This window comes from Macaca nemestrina, chromosome 5 (genome assembly GCF_043159975.1).
Source record: "Macaca nemestrina isolate mMacNem1 chromosome 5, mMacNem.hap1, whole genome shotgun sequence".
NCBI classification, from domain to species: Eukaryota; Metazoa; Chordata; class Mammalia; order Primates; family Cercopithecidae; genus Macaca; species Macaca nemestrina.
In genome coordinates this window covers 171,737,968-171,760,305 of record NC_092129.1, presented here as the reverse complement: position 1 = coordinate 171,760,305, position 22,338 = coordinate 171,737,968, and the positions used below count along the sequence as shown (strand labels likewise).

At 39.4% G+C, this 22,338-nt stretch overlaps 1 long non-coding RNA gene across 1 annotated transcript in view; it reads left to right on the top strand.

Annotated features, from left to right (window-relative positions):
• LOC105482434 (uncharacterized) overlaps positions 1-4,481 on the top strand; it is a 29,259-nt gene extending 24,778 nt beyond the window's left edge. Inside the window, exon 3 of the long non-coding RNA XR_987596.3 lies at positions 3,694-4,481. This is a non-coding gene — a long non-coding RNA (uncharacterized lncRNA). The remainder of the gene's footprint in view (positions 1-3,693) is intronic.
• Positions 4,482-22,338: the final 17,857 nt, after the last annotated feature.

Sequence of the window (22,338 nt, the reverse complement as noted above, 5' to 3'; positions counted from 1 at the left end):
GGGACTTAGATGTCAAGCACACCAAGAATCTTGTTTAACACCTCATTTTAAATTTAATTGGTGAAAATACACATGCACAAAAAGTCGTATTGATTTTCCATGGTCGGTGCAGAGGTCAGATGTGATAGTCTAAAGGCTTTGTGCATTACTGGCAAGGGACCACGACGAAGCCAACTGAAGTAATCTAGTGGGATTAAGAGAAGAGATACAACCTTTGTCAAGTCTCACAAAAGCCCAGAATGGAAGACAAGGTGCTATTCATGTGTGCCTTATTTTCGAGAAAACAAAGGCACAGAAGGACAGACCCATTGCCTAAAGTCACCCAGCGAGTTCAGGCTGGGAAACTAGGAAGAAGAATAGCACCAGAGCATCTCTGTCCCCATCAGAGGCTTCAAGCCACTCAGCCATACAGTTTCTCTCTTCCTAAATTCAGAAAGGCATTTATGTATTATATTGTTTTAAATTTTTCTAAATGGGATGTGATAGAATAACAGGTCTGTTTCAAGCATATACATCCTGAAGATAATGAATGTTTGTGCTTGCCTTGTGTATTTATTTAGTTTTCATTTAGAAAAATCAGCTGTTACCATTGACCTTCTCCTTGGTGCTGGGATGCCCACGGGCTGTGGATACTGGTGTGTGCATGTTAGTGACACCTCCCTTTACATGTTGTAGTACAGTAAACAGAAAAATGGCCAGAAGGCACTGGGGTGGTATTTAGGGACAGGACACATGCCATCTATGTGTTTGGAGATTCCATGTGTATTAGTGCCACAGCATTATTTAATATGATCCACACATGTCTAGGTAAACTTTTGGTGAGATTATCCATCTCTCGCTCACATTCCAGGGTCTGGAAGTCTCTATAATGTCTAGGGTGTAGATATTCTGTGTGGTTAAAAACCTCTAAGCAAAAATATACATCAGTAAGAGTAGATGAGTGCTGGAGAAAGTTTCATTTTGGCCAATCAGTTCTAACCTTAAGAAACAGGGATAAAATCCATTCTGTTGTGGGCTCCTGAAGAATCTGTGAGGAACAGGAGTTTCATCAGGGTATAATATCTCACAAAGCTGGCAGAACTGAAGAAGCTGCCTTGAGAAATCACAGAAGTCATAGGATCTCAGCTTTGGATACCACACGGGGGTTCTTCTCACCTAACACAGGTGTCCTTGGAGAGCATTCCTGCAGCACTGTGATTGAGGAAGAGCTCAGATCTCTGGGAAGAGTTGTCCTTTGTTGGTTCTAATTTTAAAGTAGGTATTCTTTAATTTAAGCCTATGTCAGTATCACTGTAAGCTCCACACATTTGTCTTAGTTCTCACCTCTAAAGCTATATATATATATATATATACACACACACACACACACACACATATATATATGTTATGTAAGAACAATCCTTCTTCTGGCCATTGCATGTCCCTTACAGCAGTAGAGCTGAATTAATAAGTTTAAAAAGAAAAGGCTCCTTCTTCCCAACAACAGTCCTCTGGAAGCTTAGACATAGATATTAAGAATCGGTTTATTTAGTATTCTTTTCAACACTTGGAATATGAACACAACTGCTTGTTTCTTGTATGATATGTTTCTAGACCCCTCATGCTAGCTGTCCTTCATTCATTCACTTATTCATCAGGAATTCACTGATTCACACAAAGCTCAGCGGATTTTCTGAAATACACAGAACATGGGAGGACTGTTACCTTCCTTGTGCCATCAACAAAGCAGGCCCATTGTGAGTTAGCTTCTTCATTAACAGCTGCATCACACAGTCCTGATCTATTTCTAGCTGAGCCTACCTTTTGCTGGCTGTGAGCAGGAAAACATCTGCCAAAAGGTTCATTATAGTTATCTCCAAATACAGTTTAAGACTGTCTTGAAAGAGAGTGGCAGTACATCCAATAGAAGCTGCTGGAAAGAAGCAGAATTAACTCTGAGGAAACAGGCAAGGAGCTAGAGTTTGAAACAGGCAGTGGATTGTGCTGTGAGGTAGCAGGTTTCCCTTCACTGGAATTTTTCAGATGTTCAGGGTCTTCCCCCCACTGGCAGCATGAACTACAAGATTTGATTCAATTCTTAAGAGTTTGTTCAAGACCATCCTGGCTAACACGGTGAAACCCCGTCTCTACTAAAAAGTACACAAAACTAGCCGGGCGAGGTGGCGGGCGCCTGTAGTCCCAGCTACTCAGGAGGCTGAGGCAGGAGAATGGCGGGAACCCGGAAGGCGGAGCTTGCAGTGAGCTGAGATCTGGCCACTGCACCCCAGCCTGGGCGACAGAGCGAGACTCGGTCTCAAAAAAAAAAAAAAAAAAAAGAGTTTGTGATTTTAGTGGTCCTTCTGTCTTTAGACTTGTACATTTTTTTTCGCCTGATAATTTGGTCTTGTTTTCACTAGGTGTAGGGAATAAGCCCTCTATCTGCCACACCTCTAGGTAAAGTAAGCAGCCCTTTCTTTGCCCCATGGAGCCATCCATGTATGACTGAGGCAGGGGTTTTACTCAGTTCCAGGTTCTAAGAGCTTCACATGCTTTTAGTCTTGCTGTTCTTCTAAGAGTTTTAGAGCTTTGTGTCTTACGTTTACTTATTCTTTAAGAGACAAGATCTCACTCTCTCACCCAGACTGCAGTGCAGTGGCATGATGATGGCTCACTGCAGCATCAACCTTCTGAGCTCAAGCAATCCTCCCACTTCAGCCTCCTGAGTAGCTGGGACTGTAGGTGCATTACACCTGGCTTATTTTTGTACGTTTTGTGGAGACGGGGTCCCACTATGTTGCCTAGGCTGGTCTCCAACTCCTGGGCTCAAGGGATCCTCTCACCTTGGCCTCCCAAAGTGCTGGGATTATAGATATGAGCCACTGCATGCAGCCCATCTCTTATATTTAGGTCTTTGGTGCATTTGAGTTAATTTTTGCATTTGGTGTAAGGTAAGGGTCTTACTTCATTCTTTTGCACATGGATATCGAGTTTTTCTGATATTAATTGCTAGAGAGACTGTCCTTTACTGAATGGCCTTGGCATCCTTGTTAAAAATCATTCAACCCAATAGGCAAAGGTTTATTTCTGGGCCCTCTATTCCATTCCATTGGTCTATACATCTACCTTTATGCCAGTGACACACTGTTTTTATTACTGTAGCTTTGAGGTAAAATTTGAAATCAGGACGTATGAGATTGCCAGTATTGTTCTTTCTCAACATTGGTTTGGCTACTCAAAGTCTCTTGAGATTCCATATGAATTTTAGAATGAATTTTTCTAATTTTGCAAAAAAAAAAATGCTATTGGGATTTTGTTAAGGTTTGCACTGAATCTGTAGATTGCTTTGGGTGGTATGGAGACTTTAACAATGTTAAACCTTTCAATCCATGAATATGGTATCTTTCCAATCTGTTTGTGTCTTTAATTTCTTTCAGCATTTTAAAAAAATGTTTTTATTTTTTATAGAGATGGGATCTCACTATGTTGCCTAGGCTGGTCTTGAACTTCTGGCCTCAAGCAATCTTCCCACTTTGGCCTCCCAAAGTGCTAGGATCACAGGAGTGAACTACTGTGCCCGGCCCTCACCAATATGTTGGAGAGTTCAGTGTCCTAGTCTTTTATCTCCTTGGTTAAGTTTATTCCTATTTTATTATTTTTGATGTTATTGTAATTAGAAAATTTTTCTAATATTGCTATTAATCTTCTGTTTTATAGATGAGCATACTGAGGCACAGTGACATTAAGTAACTACGCTGATTAGTAGTGATAGTGATGTTGCCACCAAACTGGAAAGCCAGGATTTGGACTCAGGCACGTGACCCCACAGTTGTGTTCTTGAGTGCTCCACTGCACCATCACTACAGGAAGTGGACTAGATTCTCATGGGCCTTCAGGATGATGAAGAATTCTCGACGATTTACAGTGGAAAATCAGGATTGCTGTGGTTTTCGCCTGCGCCTCCCTGTTCTTCCTTCTTTGTCGTTTAGACAAATTCTAAACGACAGACCTTCAGCTCTCACATGCTAGAACCTTGACGAAGATTTATAGCCTATTCTCTTTAGAGTGCCCCTTTTCCTTCCTTTCTTAACTGGACTATGAATGGCTCTTATCTACTTTTGTTCTTTTATTTTTTTCACATTTTACTCCAATTTCCTAGAATAATTTCATAAATAATTAGAAGCTGGTTTGGAGACACAGCAATAAATTTTTTTTAAATGATGCTTTGTAGTAGCGACTTAGGCATTTTCCTTATTATGGATATGTCTGGACTGTACAAGGATCCCTTTGTATAACCAACCTCAATAAACTGATGGATGGAACAGAGGCTTCATTTGTCTTTGGCACAGTGGCACTAACCTGCTTCAGAATTTTGACATGAATTTTTAGACATTAAGTAACTTGCCTCTTTCTCATGAGCCCAGTCATCAAAAAGGGACATGGAAATATCCTAATGTTTCACCTGTTTTATTACAGGGTTTTAATAACTTAGAGAACCTCCAAATGAGAGTACTGAAAAAATATCGTGTAACACCCTCTGTGCAACCAGATGAGGAAACAATGGAGGAAAAGATGTTGCTTCATCTCTCTCTTTCTCCATCCATCCACCCATCCATCTGAATAATGACTAAACTCTACTCATCCTTATTCCTACATGTCCCTACAATCCGTTCACTTTTCATCTCCACTGCATTGCCTCCATTCAGGCATCATTATCATTTGTCTACGTTGCTACTGCAGCCTCCCACCTGGACCCTCTTCCTCCAGTCTTTCCCTTTCTATTCCATTCAACACACTGCTACTAGGGTCATCCTTCTGAAAAAATGCTCATCAATGGATGTACTCACCTGAAAACACTTGATTTTGAATCATTTTGTTTCCCCTTTCTGTCACCTCCTTCCACTATATTTCCTCTAGGTAGACTTACTTTTAGGACGTTCTGTTTTCCCTTCTTGGAGCACTAATCTTTTTTATCTGGTATATTAGTCTGCTCAAGTTTACTCCAAAAAATTGAAACAACTGTAGTTTCAGACAGGAAGAAATTTAATACAGGGAACTGGTCACATAGATAATAGAAAAACTGAGAAGGCAAGCAAGGGAACTGATGTAACTCAGAGATTGCCAAGAACAATAAATCATTGCTACCCTTAGTCCTGGAGGGAGGTAGGGAAGAGATGATGTTATTTGATCCCAGGAACCAGATAGACATTAAAATCAGAGCAGGAGCCATGGACCAATGAGAAAGGGGCTATCCTGTGAGTTCTGGAACCATGGAGGAGATTCAAACATTGCTTGGGATCCTCTTGAAACAAAAAGGAATGAGGGAGTGAAATATCCAGCTTTTCTCCTTCCCTTACCAACCATTCTCCCACCGTGCTTTCCTTTGGCTGAATTGCATTGAAACTGGAGGATAAGGGGCCCATGAAATGCAGTCCCCTCTGAGCAAGGTAGGGCAGAGCAAGTTAGGTAAGCATAACCAACTAATTCCCTCTTTTCAGTATTCAGCTTAAATGATACTTCTGGAAAGCTTTTCCTGATGTTGCCATAGTATCCAGTAACAGCCCTCACTTTAAATTTATCACCTTTTGTCACAGATGCTCATTGAATTGTTGTGTTTTCAGCTCACCAGTAAGGTTCCGCAGAACATCGTGGCCTCTATCACATAGTGACATGACAATAAATATTTGTTGAATGGGGAACTGACCTTGGTAACTGTCCCTTATAGAAAGTGTATCACTTTACACTTGCTGAAGTGAGAGAAGTGCTTATTTCTCGACATCTTCACCATTGTTTTTGAGTAAACTGCCTAATTCTTGTGAATCTGATAGTTGCAATTGGTATCTCAGGGAAATTTTTATTTGCATTCCTCTTATTGTGAGTGAGGATAAGTGTCTTTTCATATGTTTAAGAATCTGCAGTGACTAATTATATAATTTGTCCATTTTTTCCATTTGGTTGTTGATCTTGGTCATACCGATTTATAGGAACTTGTTGTATATCAAGAAAATTAACTCTTTGCCGGGTGTGAGTTACAAATACTTTTTCTTAATTTGTTGTTCATTTGAGACTTAGATTATCATGCTTTACCAGGCAAAATTTTTCAGATTTGTCAATATTTTCTTTTATGATTTCTAATTCAATATGGGCTTTGATTTATTCTTAGGCATTTATCACTCTAGTGATCGTATATATAAAAAATCTCCTGCTTTCTTTTGAGTATTTTATAATTTTCTTTTTTTGTGTTTAGATCTGTGTCAGTCAACAATGTATTTTGATAACAAAGAAAAAGACATGGATGATACTTTTCTTTTTTTTTGAGATAGAGTTTCGCTCTTGTCACCCAGGCTGGAGTGCAACGGCGCAATCTCAGCTCACTGCAACCTGTGCTGCCTGGGTTCAAGAGACTGTCCTGCCTCAGGTTGCCAAGCAGCTAGGATTACAGGCGTCCACCGCTATGCCCAGCGAATTTTTGTGTTTTTTAGTAGAGATGAGGTTTTGCCATGTTGTTCAGGCTGGTCTCGAACTCCTGACCTCAGGTGATCCGCCTGCCTCAGCCGCCCAAAGTGCTGGGATTACAGGCATTAGCCACCATACTTGACCAGATGATACTTTTTTGTTTCCCTAATGAGATCCTCAGTTTCCCTGGTACTATTTACTTATATGCATATTTTTTCTACAAATTAAAAATGCTAATTTTATTATGTACTAAGTGTGGATATCTCTTTGGGTTTATTTCTGGAATTCTGCTATGTTCCACTGATCTGCTCCTTGATGCAGCAGTTCCTTAATGATTTAATGCTTATAATGATGAATTTTGATTGCAGTGTTCAGATTTTCTGGTTTAATGCCTATTGAAAATAGATGACAAATGATAAATAGAAATAATAGCAGTAACAAAGTTTCATATTAGTGACTCCAAACTAAACCATGAAGACATCTATAAAATTAAGTAAGATTGCTGCTTCCAGGCTGCCTATGGTAGGTGGTTACAGGCTAATACTTTCACCAAAAATTAAAACCTGAATAAATTATAAAAACCACGTTTTTAAAAATGCCAGGGATTGTGTAAATAAGGATAATTGAAAATACTACTTTCCAGTGAGGGGAGGGGAAATATTTCTGAGGACCACTTATGATGTCCAGCCATTTTTCTGTTTTACTCTAGGGACATTTTGTTAATTCTGGGCATAGGTTAAAGATTGGGCTTAGATAGGCAGAGAGACTCTACTGAGAGAAAGAAAACCAGCAAAACTGTAGCAACCATGCCGAGCTGGTGTGACAGGGTGGGAAGTCAGAGGGACATAAATACACCACTGGATGTCCCCCATGGGCTTTTGTTGGGTTCTGATGCTATGTAGAAGACTGATGAACTAAGATGAAAGATTCTAAAAGGCAGAGTAAAATTTCTCACAGGCTTGTGCTTAGGAAACAAAGCGAGCAACTGATCTCACTGCAAAACCACTCTTCTCAAGATCTCTATCAGATTTTGAAGACACATAGGAAGGAAAGCTAGAGATCTAGGATGGAACCAGTATGGGGCAGAGATAGGTCTCAAATCTTTTGGTACCAAGGACATAGAGACTCTTCAGGCTTTCAGTCAAAAAGCCAGAGGTCAATGCTCTAGGGGAACAGGCAAACCAGAGAGGAACTGGTTCTCACTACACTGCGACTCAGCAGCAATCCAGCTCAACTTCTGACTAAATTGAATTGATCAAAACCTTGGTTTGTCTTCTTAACAGGACAGGAGGAATACTTTCTGTTGGAAGGCAACATATTTTAGAGTGACTACAGTTTTTTAGTACACACTATCTGGAAAACATTTTTAAAATTATTGGTCATGTAAGGAAGCAATACAACTAATAAGCAACAGAAAAATCATAAAATAGAGGCAGACCAACAGATTATCAACAGTTTGGGGTTACCAAACCAGGGCTTTAGTAAAACTATGATTATACTGCTCAAGTAAATAGAACAAGAAGAACAAAGTAGATGAAAGCATGGATAATTTTAATAGGTAATTCAAATCCATAAAGAGAAATTAGGTGGATATTTTGAAATGGAAAAACGTAGCAAATCCCAAACTGGATAAACACAAAGAGGCGAATTGTCAAATTGCTTAAAATCAAAACTTAAATTCTTTAAAGCAGCTAGTGGTGGGGGGAGGGGCATCTATTACTTATAAAGAAACAATGGTAAGTAAAACTGAGAGGTATATCTCATCTGAAGTGACAAAAGCTAAAGGCAACTGAATATTTTTCAATGGTTGAAAGAAAACAACTGCCAATCTACAATTCTATATCCAATAAATATATCCTTCAAAAATGGAGAAACACGCATGTTTTCAAACAAAGGCAGAGTGAAAGAATTAATTAAAAACAAACTACACTAAATAAAAAGCTAAATAACATTGAGTCCAACCCTTCAGACCTAAGGAAAATGATTCCAGATGGAAACATGGAAATGTTGGAGGAAATAATGAATAGTATAATAAGAAAATATATGGAAATTTCAACAAATGCCAACTGCACAAAACAATAATTTTAATGTCTGGTGGAGTTTAAATTATATGCAGAAATGAAAATGTATGACAATAATAATGCAGCAGTGACTGTGAGTAAATGGAATGTAAAGATTTCTGGCAATGTAAGTAAACTGGTAAAAGCAATCGTTTATATTAGTACTATAAGAAGTCAAGAATGCCTATTATAATCACTAAGGGAACAATAAAATAATTTAAAACTAACCATAGAAGAAAAAATTAAATAAAACATTGATTACTTCCAAAAATGATAAGAAAAAAGGAGAACCGCAGTAGGTCAAATAGAAAACAAACAAAAAGGGAGTCAAAATTAATTCAAACTTATCCATAATTATATAAAATATAAATGAACTAAATACTCTGTCTTAGTTTGTTTTCTGCTTCTACGAAAGAATACCACCAATTGGGTAATTCATGAAGAAAAAAAAATTACTTCTCACAGTTCTAGAGTCTGGGAAGTCCAAGAGCATAGCTCTGGCACCTGGCAGGGGCTTTCAGGCTCCATCATGAAATGGCAGGAGGGCAAGCCAGCACATGCCAGATAGAGAGAGGAAATCAGGCCAAACTCTTATTTTGTTTGTGTAATCAGAAACCCACTCCCATGATAATGACATTAATCCACTCATGAATACAGAGTTCTCATGACCTAATCATCTCTTAAAGATCCAGCTCCCATTACCATTACATTGGTAGTTAAATTTCAACATCAGTTTCCGTGGGAGCATTCAAACCATACCATACTCTCAATAAAATAATACTATTGTCAGACTCCATAAGAAAATCGAAATAAAGTATATAATACTTACAAGAGCATAAAATTTCAACATAAAAGGATAGGAAAAGATATACTGTGCAAACATCAATCAAAAGGAAGCTGGGGGCCAGGTGCAATGGCTCACATCTATAATTCCAGCACTTTGGGAGGCCCAGGCAGGTGGACCACTTGAGGTCAGGAGCTCAAGACCAGCCTGGACAGCGTGGTGAAACTCCATCTCTACTAAAAATACAAAAAAAATTAACCAGGTGTGGTGACACGTGCCTGTAATCTCAACTACTAGGGAGGCTGAGGTAGGAGAATTACTTGAACCCAGGAGGTGGAGGCTGTAGTGAGCTGAGATCACCCCACTGCACTCCAGCCTGGGCAATAGAGCAAGACTCCATTTCGTAAAAATAAACAAACAAAAAATGGAAGCTGAGGAGTCTATACTATTATCAGAAAAATAATTTAAAAACATTTTTCCATGATAAAATGGTAAGTCTAGCAAGAAGAAATTTTAACTGTGAATATTTATGTGTACCAAAAATGCAATTTAAAATACATAAAGAAAAAAGTAAATGGTAAAACAGACAAATCCAAAATCATAATAAAGACACTAACACTTCTTTCTTAATACCTTTGGTGCCATTATGCTAATTAGGCCTCTTTGTCAGAAAGTAGCAAGAGCAAGGTTATTATGAAGCAGGTTCATGCCATGTATTGCAAACTGTCCTGACACTTGAGTCGTATGTCCCACCAGATCCAATAGTATTGGGAATAGCTGTGGTTCTTAGAAGTTTCTGGAAAACCCCATGAGGATATTCACAGACAAGTTCTAGATTTTAGAGTAAGGGCATGTCCTCTTCAGCCAACCATTCTTTCTTTGAAAAGCAGCTCCAGATTATGCCTGATTGTGGGATACTAAATGACTGTGCAACGCCAACTTCTCTTGAACTGGGTATTACCTGATCCACTGAATCGTAGCATTTCATTGTAAAATAAAAATGAACACAAAAAGCTGGACCTGAGCAGATAAGGAGGCACAAGTATACTTATAAGCTGGCATCTCAGACTCCTAGGATACCTGTTCCTACTGCTATGTAGGAACCCATACCCATGACCCATGGGAATTCCTTAAAACCAGCCAATGGATGAGGAAACCATGCAGGCTAGGTTTATAGATGAAGCTGCCTGTTATCTGCATAGAATTTGCCTTATAGTCCCATGTGGGGTGATCCCTGAATGATAATAACGAATGGAAAAGCTCCCAGAGGGTCTAACTTCATGCACTATATATAGTTGTCCACATCATGTGGAAAGAGTGATGATTACAATTATGGATCTATATTAATATCATTGGAGGTAGCTGATGAGTTGACCTGCTGAATAAAGACTTGGAAAGTTGCAAAAAGTTCTGGGGGAAATAGTAGATGGGCAACTCTTGGAATGGGCAAAGAGTATATAGATATTTGTATCCCCCATAAATGCCCAGACAGTATTGATGTCAGAGAATCTGCTTAATAATCCAGTCATCAGGATAAGTCACCCTTATCCTGGATCTTAGTCAGTCTCCTTCTTTCACCCACCCTGTGTTACTACACAATGGGGCATGAAGGACCATGCTTAGGACTTAGCAGATTCCCTGGAATATCTCTGAGTACGTCTCTTTTGCCCAACAATTATGGTAAAATAACTGTAGCAGTCCAATAATCACAGGATGACTAAGCACTCAGATCCCACAAAAATGAAGGTTTAGTTACACCCTTATAGAGAACACAGGCCAAGATGAATGTCAGGGAACATGAGATGGGAAAAAGAAGGCAGGTATGATGATCAACTTGGTCTCATGACCAACTATGAAGGTAGAGCCATGTTTTATATTATTTCTTTTCCCCCTGCTACATTATAGCTTATAGCAAGAACACTGACAATAATGTTTTAAGTTTTCAATGGGAATATGACTGAATACATCCTGAGTGGATACCACTGAAAGAGTTTTGTGTGTCCCCTGTGTGGAAATCACAATATTTTCATCAAAACAACAAGTGTAGATGCTGAGGGGCAAAAGAGGAGGACTGAATCTTTTATATTGTTCATTGAATCAACTCTCTACATTTTCCCGTCTCATTCTGTACCTAAAGTGGCCTATTTTTATGGACTCTATTAATGTGTTAATCTCCTTCTGCCTTCTCCTTGGGTTTGACTAATAGGAGGCCGAGGTGGGAGTCAGGAAGGCATGAAGAGAGAGTGATATCAGGGTATTTATGCCCATAGACACCCCCCAAGAGGTTGGTGGTGGTGTTCTTAGATAAGGTCCTATTAGGAGACCCTCTGGCTTCCAGTGAGGACCCTCTCTCTATCTCCTTCAGGCCCAGGAATGGTAATGGCCCTGTGCTGTTTCCCTGGGGTAATGCACTACCCCTTGCTGGTTTCCCTAAACTCTGCACCACCTTTGTAATTAGTCTGTCCACTAAATCCCCCTTAATTACTCATTCGGGTGCTCAAGTGAGAGATAGGTCTCAAATCAAGGGTTCTTAACACAATAAAATAATTGGAGGGGATCATTGTCCAGAAAAGATAACGTAAGACTCAACTCTGCTGCTAAAATGCTGGAGAAGTCACTACTTTGCAAAGCAGGTTGCTAGCATTCAGCACAGTGGCGTGGGCACCCTGATCACCAAATGAATGAGATGACATTGTAGGGCCATGATTGGTGATTTCTGTCCTCACATTTTCAGTTGCCATTTCTGGGGCAGGGTCTTGAATAGGACCCATTAACTACTTGCTGAGTTACACTTCCAAAATGTGAAGCTGATGTCATTGTTCTCCTCTTGAGTACAGCTAGAGGATACTTTTACTCTAGAGATACCAGCTGGTCTCGCTGTTCTTCTCTCCTGCCCAACCCAAAGCAACTTGGCATGTCTTTCATCAGCATTTTCCCTCTGTTTTTAGCATGGAACCCTGTAAAAGAGGTTGGTGTGGCACCATGGCCTCCGTTCTTCTCTCGGAGACTTATCTTCTCTGGAACTAACATACAGAGTATTTTCAGTTTCTCTTAAATTTGCTATAGTGCCTAAAAACAGACTTTAAAGGAGCTGTTTGGATCATTTACAAGCTGAAGAGCCACAACATAGTGTCTGCATAGGACATGAAGAATTAAGTGTTAAAATGTCCAAGTCTTCCTCTCTCTCTCTGAGGGATCTTCATGAGTGTTTTTACTCCTTCCCGTGAGAAGACACAAAGAGGTCTATGTGTGAAGTGTACCCAGCCTTCCACGCATCTGGACTGCTTCCACAATCTGTTTGCACAGGCAGCTGGAGGAGATCTGATGTACCTTGGCTCTGCACTACCCCAACGCGGCACTTCACAGGAACTTCCCCAGGAGAAGTGCTGAGCTACCCATGCCTGTGGCTGCAGCTTCTATCTATTCAGCTGATGGAGATTTGTATAGGACTGAAGCATCCTTCTCCTCAGGCTGCTAACCAGGCTGTGAACTGGGCAGGTGGCAGCTGGGTCGTCCTGGGAGTTAGGGCTGTAATTAGACCAGTGGCTATCCACCCAGCTTCCAGTTTCCTTTCTGTCTCCAGTTTCCATGTCCAAATTTGGCAGCTGAACTGCAAGTCTGAATTATGTCATCTTCCTGGTCATCAGTGTCACCGTCCTGTCTGACAGTTCCCTTGCAGGCTCCTTTTACCAGTTTATTCAGATCAGAGTCATTTCTCAGGTGTTGAGCTAAAATGAGCAGCCTAATTAGGAAATCTCTGCACTTTCACAAAAGGCCTTCAATCAATTATACCTTCTCTTGAAGAAGAGTGGTGGCTGGGGTCAGACTTGTAATGGTGTTCATTATAAGGTATCCTCAGTAGATACACAAGCAGTTTTGGTTGGGATGGCCTAGGCTATTTCTCCTGTGGACATTATCAGATGTGATCTGTACCTCTACAAACCACTCTTCACTTAAACCAGATAGCATGAAGCATGGTGTGGCCGTTTCCATTGTTGCAGTGCGTTCAAATTCCCCGAAGGTTGAGGATGGGTTGACTGTTTTTTATTTTCCTTATCTGTATGATCACCTTATGCATTTGTTATTCTCATAGGATTAATGGCAACCTCAAAAAAAAAAAAAAAAAAAAAAAAAGAGTCAACCCCATGGAAGCTTGTGGTCTCCAATTCCCACAGAATTGTTTGGTCATTACACCAACACCTGCAGCTTATTTGGGCTTTTGTAATTAAGTAGTCTCTGTGTTCACAAGTAAGCACTTGGTCTTGGTGGAGATTTGTATAATCACTGGATGTAAGAGCATTGCTTTTAGGGAATGGCCTGTATCTGGAATCTTGAGCACTAATCACCCCTCTACTCCAGCATAAAGTGTTTTAGCATTATGGATGTCTCTCTATTCTTAGCAAAACTCAAGTTTAACAAAAACAAGTCAGGTTTATGCTACAACTTAATTCCAGCTAAAAACCTTATCAGTATGTTTTTTAAATGTTACAATTTCTTAAGAAAATATCTGCCAGTCTTCTCTTGTGTGTTTTCTTTTCCGATCAAGAGATTACATCAGCATCTATATTAAGTGAACATTCCAGCCCACTTTTTTTTTTTCTTTGACTGGAGTTTTCATCTCTGACAACTGCGGGATTTGTTTTCCTAGTCCATACTTACCTTTTACTTCAAAAACTCTGAACCATTTCTTTTTTCTGCCAAAACATCAGTAGCTACCATTGGTAAGAGTGGCAAATCAATACCATTATAAACAGAGCTGATATGATTTACTAATAAGAATTAATTGTTGATCTTAAGACTTCTGAAATATTTTTCATTGGTTTTACATTTTTAATATGAATATTAATTAAGAATCATTTAGAAAGAAAGACCTGCGTGAAAGTACCATGATATATTATTTTACTGAATATCAGAAAAACAAGATAAGAAGAGTTGGGTTAGAAATATACAATGACTATTTCTTCTTGAAGTTTTCTCTGGTGAGTTAATTTTCTATTTAACAAAAAGTTTTCTACTTTCTAGATGTCCATTTTCCTCTTGGATATAGTTGTTTTTCATGGGCAGAATTCAGTTGTCCAAAATGATGACACATATTGATTTATTTGGTTGTTCTTCTCTTTCTTCTCTGATATGGTAACTTTAATAGTTAGTATAGCAGCCACAAAGGCAAAATTATGCAATTTCCTATTCCTTAAAATACTTTCTTCTAATTATTAAGACATTTATCTTGGATTTCTGTGTAGAATAGTATTTGGACAAGTTGTATATTATATCATAACCTGTGATATAATAGCTAATACTTATATAGCATTGTGGTAGGTAGAATAATCGTTTCCCAAAAGATGTCCACATCCTAATCCCTGAAACTTGTAAGTATGTTATCTTATATGGCGAAAAGAGCTCTGCATATGTGACTAAGCAAAGTATCTTGATGGGAAGATGATCCTGGATTACCCCACTGTGCTCAGTGTAATCACAAGGGTCCTTACTCCTGCAAGAGTGGCTGTAATTAAAAAGTCAAAAAACAATAGATGTTGGCGTGGATGTGGTGAAAAGGGAACACTTTTGCACTGCTGGTCCTTGTAAAAGAGCCATCTGTGAATGTTTCAGTTACAGGGGTTGAAAAGAGGAGAGGTATTTTAGAGGTTTCCCTTGAAGATGATTAGGATAGACTGCTTAGTAGGCACAGTAGAAGATCTTGTGTTGTGTTCAGCAGATACGCAATCTTAGACTTCCAAAGTTCCTAACTCATTCTGTCTGCTTCATTCACTCTCTGGGGTTGCCCTTATTAACTCTGAATAGAATCTGATTGTCAATATTTGGAAATTTGCTCCTTATTTGGGCTGCTCCCTTTTATTTTTTAAAGTTTGATTTGTTTTTTGAGATAAGGTCTCTCTCTGTTACCCAGGTTGGAGTGCAGTGGCATGTTCCTGGCTCACCGCAGCCTCCACCTCCTGGGTTCAAGCAATCCTCCCACCTCAGCCTCCCAAGTAGCTGGACCACAGGTGCATGCCACCAAGCCTGGCTAACTTTTGTATTATTTGAACAGAAGGGCTTTTGCCATGTTGTCCAAGCTGGTCTCGAACTCTTAGGCTCAAGTGATTCACCCACTTTTGCCTCCCAAAGTGCTGAAATTATAGGTGCGAGCTGCAGCCCCAGGCCTGGGCTGCTCTTTTTAAATTACCAGCTCTCTGTGTGCTTCACAGGGCTGATATAGTAGGTATTCTGGAGGCATATTATCTTTCATTACTCCCAATTATTCTAAGAGGTATATAATGTTATGATTTCCTTTCTACTGTTGAAGAAATTAAGGATTAGAGAGGTTACCTTGGCCACAGTCTTAGGGTTAGTGAATAGGTTTGATCTTATATCTGTTGGACCTAAGGTACATTCTTCTAACCATTAATCAAGGTTTTGAAACTGAGTGTGGACTGCAGGTGCTATCTGTTCTCATAAAATTTAAATTAATAAAGGAAAGGAGAGCCACTTACCTATTTATTAAGTTTGTCCACAAGCCTATCTTCCAGAGTAACCACAGCAACCTCCCCAACAGAATACTTTTACTCTAGAAGTTTCCTGAATCACAACAGCCTGAGGTGCAATGGGATCATGATAAATAACAGTAATAAAACATGCATCCATGGTTTGGCACACAGCAGAAGAACCACTGGAATCCCAAGTTTCTTAGTGAACCTTCCTTGTGTGTGTGTCAGGCAAGGGGGCAGGTGAGGGGACACTTCTGTGTCTTCCCACCTCTCAAGATGGCGCTTTCCCTCTACCTCTCAAGATGGCACTCTTCTTCTTCCATTTCCGGGAGGGGTCTGGCTTTTCTGCTTTCCCCAGCACTCCATGCCAACTTCCACCCCCTTAGTTGGCATTTCCATGCACTTTCCACACTGGTGATGACATCATTGTAGTCCTAGCTGCCTTTCCGTTCTGCTCTCTGAAGGGGATGGATAATACCCTCATACTTTTGTTACTAGGTCATTGGTTTCTCTGCATTTTATTTCCCATTTCTTCATGATCCCCTAGTTCCCATTCACCAGGCTCATTCTGCTAAGGACATTCTTAAAGATAACACCATGCCCTGACTCACACTGAATGTAGAGCTCCAAGGAAGCTCACTCATCCTTGCCTTTCTCTTGCCATTAGGAGCCAGGCCTGGCATGTCAAGGAGTGTCCTCTGTACCATTGCTGTGTTCTGTTTCTGGGCTGCAGCCCTCGGCCTTCATGTTTCTAGCCACTGCGTCTTTCCTGAGACCACTTGGTCCTTCAGACATGCACAGACATGCCTGAATTCTTGATGCTCACATGATTTAGGCCCTGGGAACTTTGCCTCCTACTTTTCATGACTTTTCCTGCTGTGTTTTCCCTTCAACAATCATCTGTTAGATCTTTTTCACACTCTGAAAGCCCTTCCCTTCACTCACCCAACTCCCAACCAATATGGTACCCTTATTTTTTTCTCTCTCATGACTAGTGTTTCTACACTACTATCCTTTCCTCAGTCACAGTCCCATATCATGATGTCCAATAAAGTCGTCTACATTCCTGAAACGAAGTCAAGCCAGCCTTCTGCCTCTGGAAGCTCTTTTGCTCTTATCCAAAGGGTTCTAAATTGGGCTATTCATAGCCTCGTGGATAAGCGGGCAGTCTTTTGGTGGTAGAGGAAGAAACTGTTGAGCTTCTGTTTATATTGATTTTTCACTGAACGGTGGTAAAGAGTGCACTGGATAGGTCTTTCCTCTGTGTCTTAACACCATTGCTCTGGGTCTGAATGACAAAAGGTGCTGCATCACAGATGGTCCCTGAGGGATTCTGAGGAAAAGGTGTGCTGGGGGCTTGGCAATCACTTGGCCGCTGGTTAGCAGAGTAGCACATATTGTCATGTGTGTTTGCCTGGTTACGTGGATTACAGATTATACTATCTGGCATTACTAAGTTAAATCTCATAAAATGTTTAAGTGGCATATAAAAATGGTTGCAAAGAGATCACTAAGGTGACGCTAATAATGATGACAAAGGAAAAGGGAAACAATGGTTCTCCTGTGCCCTGTAGAAACTCTCATCAACCAAGTTGGGAGCTAAAAACAATGGATATTTAATCCCATATGAGACAAGAAGTCCAGATAATCAAACAAAACTATTTAACATATGGATTTAAAGTCATTATGGTTGAGAATGAATTTCATTTAAAGATATATACATATCTGTACTTTCAGATAGCAGCTATCACACAATTAGCAAGACATTTAAAAATTAAGAATCCAAAACATTAATAATATTTAAGTGGGTTCTAAAAACTATTTTGCTACTAGTAATAAATAGAAAATAAAACCATTAACAAAATGGTATCAATAAATAAAAATTAACTTTAAAAATATGTTTTACTTTTCTCATCCTTTTACACTTCAATCTTTTCTGTGGATATCTTATATATATGATATAAGTGTAAATGTATTATTTATAAATAATGAACTGTTTTTATATATATTTCTGGAATATTTTTGAACACATGACCAAAAAAGAAACTGGAGTTAGTGTCTTTGAAAGGAAAAAGAAAGGCAACACATTCTTGGATAAATGTGTACTTAGAATATTTTTAAATCATTACACGTGAATAAGACAGAATTGATTTTCTTTGTATTTCCTCTCATTCTTTTCTAATTTCAATATCTGTATTCTGATGTTCTCCTTTAAAATTGAAATGCCAAGCTGGGCATGGTAGCTCATGCCTGTAATCCCAGCACTTTGGGAGGCCACGGCAGGAGGATCACTTGAACCCAGGAGTTCAAGACCAGCCAGGGCAACATAGCGAGACTCTATCTCTGAACAAACAAACACAAATTAGCTGTGGTTCCAGCTACTCAGGAGGCTGAGGTGGGAGGATCACTTGAGGTTTAGGCTATAGTGAGCCATGATCTAAAAAAATTAAGAAAAAAAATATATAAACCAAGCCAACTTCATCCTAACATTGTAATTCTGTGAAGTCCAACCATATCACACCTCCCTGTCTCACCTTGTGCTTTCTTCCCATCTCAACATCCTTACCACGGCCTTCAGACCCCTGCAGGCTCTTCCTCTTCCACCCCCTCCCAACCTCCTCTCCTCCTCCTCCTCCTCTGGCCTCCTCTTCCCAGCCTCCTCCTGCTTCATGGACTCTACTTCCTCTGCCTGTGCCCTTTGCTTTTCCAATATGTCAGGCCCCTCCTCTCTCAGGTTCCTGGATTTCCACAGGGTTGAAGCTCTGACCTACTAAAACCTTTTCTTAACAACTATTACATTCTTGGTGAGGGCTTCATTGGCCACCAAAACCACGTCTATCCTTTTCCCTTGCTTTATTTATCTTATAGGCACTCATCCCCATCTAATACACTCTCTATTTCTTGTCTGGTTTATGTCTGTCACCTTTCAGTAGAACATGAGTTCTATGAGGGCAGGCAATTTTGTTTATTTTCATTTCTAGTGCCTAAACACTGTCTGGTACGTTACTCAGGCTTAATAAATAGTTGTTAAATAAATGAACAAATGAAGGCTCCGATATTATACCGTTATACAATTTAACTATTACAGTTTTATAACATATGAAAAGGGAGGTTTGGTTTACCCAAAGCCTGGGACTTTTTGGAAGTGTTCAATATCATCATCTTGATGCACCTACATCAAAGGCAAAAGACTTCAGCAGAAGAGAAGAGGGCAAAAGACTTCAGGAGAAATATTTTGGGCTTTCAACATGTAAAGTATTTCATTTTGAAGATCTATGCATCTTTAAATTCCTAGGAAATGTATTTAGAGGAATTCTCTTTTGATAAATTTCTTTCTTAGATTATTAAAATAACTCTATATAGAAAATGCATAGAAATGGTAAGTTCAAGGATGTGGAATTAAAAATAGCATATTGAAGGAAGTGATTTCATTGACTCTACTGCATAGAAAAGTCACTAAAAGGGTCTATGGCCATACTACCCTGAATGTGCCCAATCTTGTCTGATCTTGGAAAACTCACTAAAAGGAAATTTACCCATGGGATCCTCAAGGCTACAGATCTTTGGAAAAATTAAGAGTCCATGGAATAATCCAGGGAGCAACATGACTGGGAGAGTTCATAGAGGAAAGAAGACGATTTTACGGGTAAGAGTGGAGAGGAGAAACAGCATCAGAATAACATCCACTTCAGAAAGCAGTGAGCATTGGGAATAATTTCCTTCTTACAAAACAGTCTGTCCATCTTTTGGAAGGGGAGCAAAAACAAACTGAGAGAATGACTGAAGAGCAGGGTTTAATTGGTAGAAGATATAACTTTTACAGAATTGTAATCAGAGTAATTACCAAACATCACAGAAATTTCTCACACTGAAGGGAATTGATGGCACAGGTCATTTTCTTTCTTATGAATCTAAGTAATTCTGGCCCAAGGGTCATGGGGGAAATAAAAACTCATGGTGCCTCTACGTTATTTTATCCATTCCATTAGTAACACTCTTATCAGCAGGGCGGGCCTTCAGAAAAGGGGTCGTGCACCAATTATCATCTGTTGCACACACAACTTGCAGGACATTCCTGACGTTCCACATTTCCAGGACACAACTGAGATACTGCAAAAAACAAACCAGTTACTTTCCCTCTGCCATAAGAAGACCCCTCGCTTGCATCTTACTCTTCAGCAGCTCCTATAGAGAATCAAGTTATCAATGAGCTACTAAATAATTGATATCACTTTTTATTGTTTCTGATTTTTCTCAGGTAAAGACACTAGTTATATCATATACAATCTTTATTTGGATAGCATTGTTGGATTGACAGAAATTCAACTTGGTATGATATCATGCATGTATTTAAATTTTTTCCATTAAGAAAATTCTTAAATGTAATGATACTTTCATAATTCTGATGCAAGAGTCCTTTAAATTCTGTGCTAATGGAGAAGTATGACTGCCTTCTATGGTAACCCATCAATAATCAGTTATTCAGTTATTACATATTGAAATTTGTTATGTGGAAAGAGCTTTCTTGCTAATTTTAAGATCCTTGAAAGTAAGAGCTATGTTTAATTTCTCTTTCCTCCCTTACAACTTTGTGTTTGTACATGATAGATACTCAATAAATGTCTCTTAGTTAAATGATAGACTCAATCAGTAAATGAAAGATTGAATTAGAGATGAGTATTAAAGACATAGACTCTCTCTAAGAACTTTAGAATGTAAATGGGGAGACAAGGCATAGTTTAATAAAGACGTAAACACAGAATAGTAAGTGTTAAGCAAGTGGTACAGATGATAACTTTTAATGAAGTCCAGCCAAGGAAAGACCTCAGGGTAAAAGCTGAACTTGAACTATACATTAACAAATTAGTAGGAATTCAGTAACTGGAAAAGATGCTAGGATATTACTCACAGGTACTCCTAGTGATAGAAGAAAAAACCTAGAGAAGAAGGAACATTAGATGTGTTCCTGGGATTGCGAAGAGATCGGTTTAGCAGAGGAAAAAAAATAAAGGACATGGATGAGAAATAAGAATGGAAGAATAGACTGGAGTCAGACTGGGAAGTCTGCAATGCCAAAGGAGTCTGGACTTTATCCTACAGTCAAGGTTGAACTGTGTACAATTAAAGAATTCATTCCATCATCAACAGATACTTACGAATTCCAGGCAAGATGCTAGAGACACAAGTTAAGGACATACATAGACACAGTGCATGACATGGAAGTGATAGGTCCAATGAATGTGTGATGAGAGTGTGGTAGTTGAATCTATCTATGCTGACTTAGCACACAGGGCTGCTGGGACCAAGCCCTGCCTTTTGCTTTGGACATTTTCCACTGTGCCCAGATAAAGAAAATGATGGCAGCATGTAGCAGAGCCTCAAGCGCTCAGCTCCAGGGGCCACTTCCAGGCAATTACCTCATTTTAACTACCCACCTTTTCCCCATCGGAGCTGAACTTCTACCAGAAAACCTTAGCAATGCCAATTATTACTGTTTACGAAGGCTTCTAAATCTATCATAAGACAAGTAGGAAATTTCTTAATAATTTTCAAGTTCCTCAAAAATCACAGGGAAAAATTACCATATACTCCTTAATACTTGACATATAGAACATGAATATTATTTCTCCTTCAATCAGAACCTATGATAGAAAATAATTAAGGTTTCTTTATATTTTAGTGACTTAAAATGAAAATGAAAGTTTAAATGTTAAAATGAAAACATATACAGAAATTTCACCATTTTTACCCCATGTATGGCATGGCAAGAGCCAAAAAGTAACCAATTTAATTTTTGGCAATGTAGAGAATTATCATGGTATTTTAGTATATGTGCTGTGGAGGTGAGTACCATCATGGTATTTTAAATACACATAAAGACACACGCTTCTTCATAAGTGTATGACCACAGTCTTTTAACTTTCAAGTAAGAGGAGACTAAATTCTACCATGGTTGCAGAGGAGGTACCTTGGCCCTCACTAGAAATTTAACTTGCTTTAAACACGAACTTCAAGCAAATGAATCTATTCAGAATTTTAATTTGGGTGGGTGGGGGGGTGCTTTGCTTTTGTAAGAGAGCTTGATAATCTTTCCCTGTTGAGCTCCTCAGTCTCCCAGGCTCCATGGAGCTGCAGGATGTCATGCACTTGGACAGCAGCCACCTTGGAAAAATCTAAGCAGGCATAACTTGGTGTTAATGACTTTGGTAGCTTAGAGAAATAAAAACCGAGGAACAGGTCCTCATGCGAGGCCTCCGGGGGCGAGGTGGTTTTCCTCTTTGCAATAAGGTTTACTCTTTGTAAGTGTGCTCAAAGTTAGATTCCTGGCCCTGCTCCAACTGGTTCAGGCTGACAATTCTGAAATGCCTCCCTTCCTGTCCTAATCAAAGGCCCACAACCAGGACCACAGAAGCAACCTCTGTTTATGATGGACCCTTGTCTAAGGATCAGGTTTCAAGCATCATTTTCTACTTGCAGGCAGTTTTACCTGACTTTCTTCTTAGCTTTCCAGCATTTCCCCTTCCTGGGCCTCAGACACTTATCTTCCCAATAACCTATGACTGGCCTCCTTGGATCC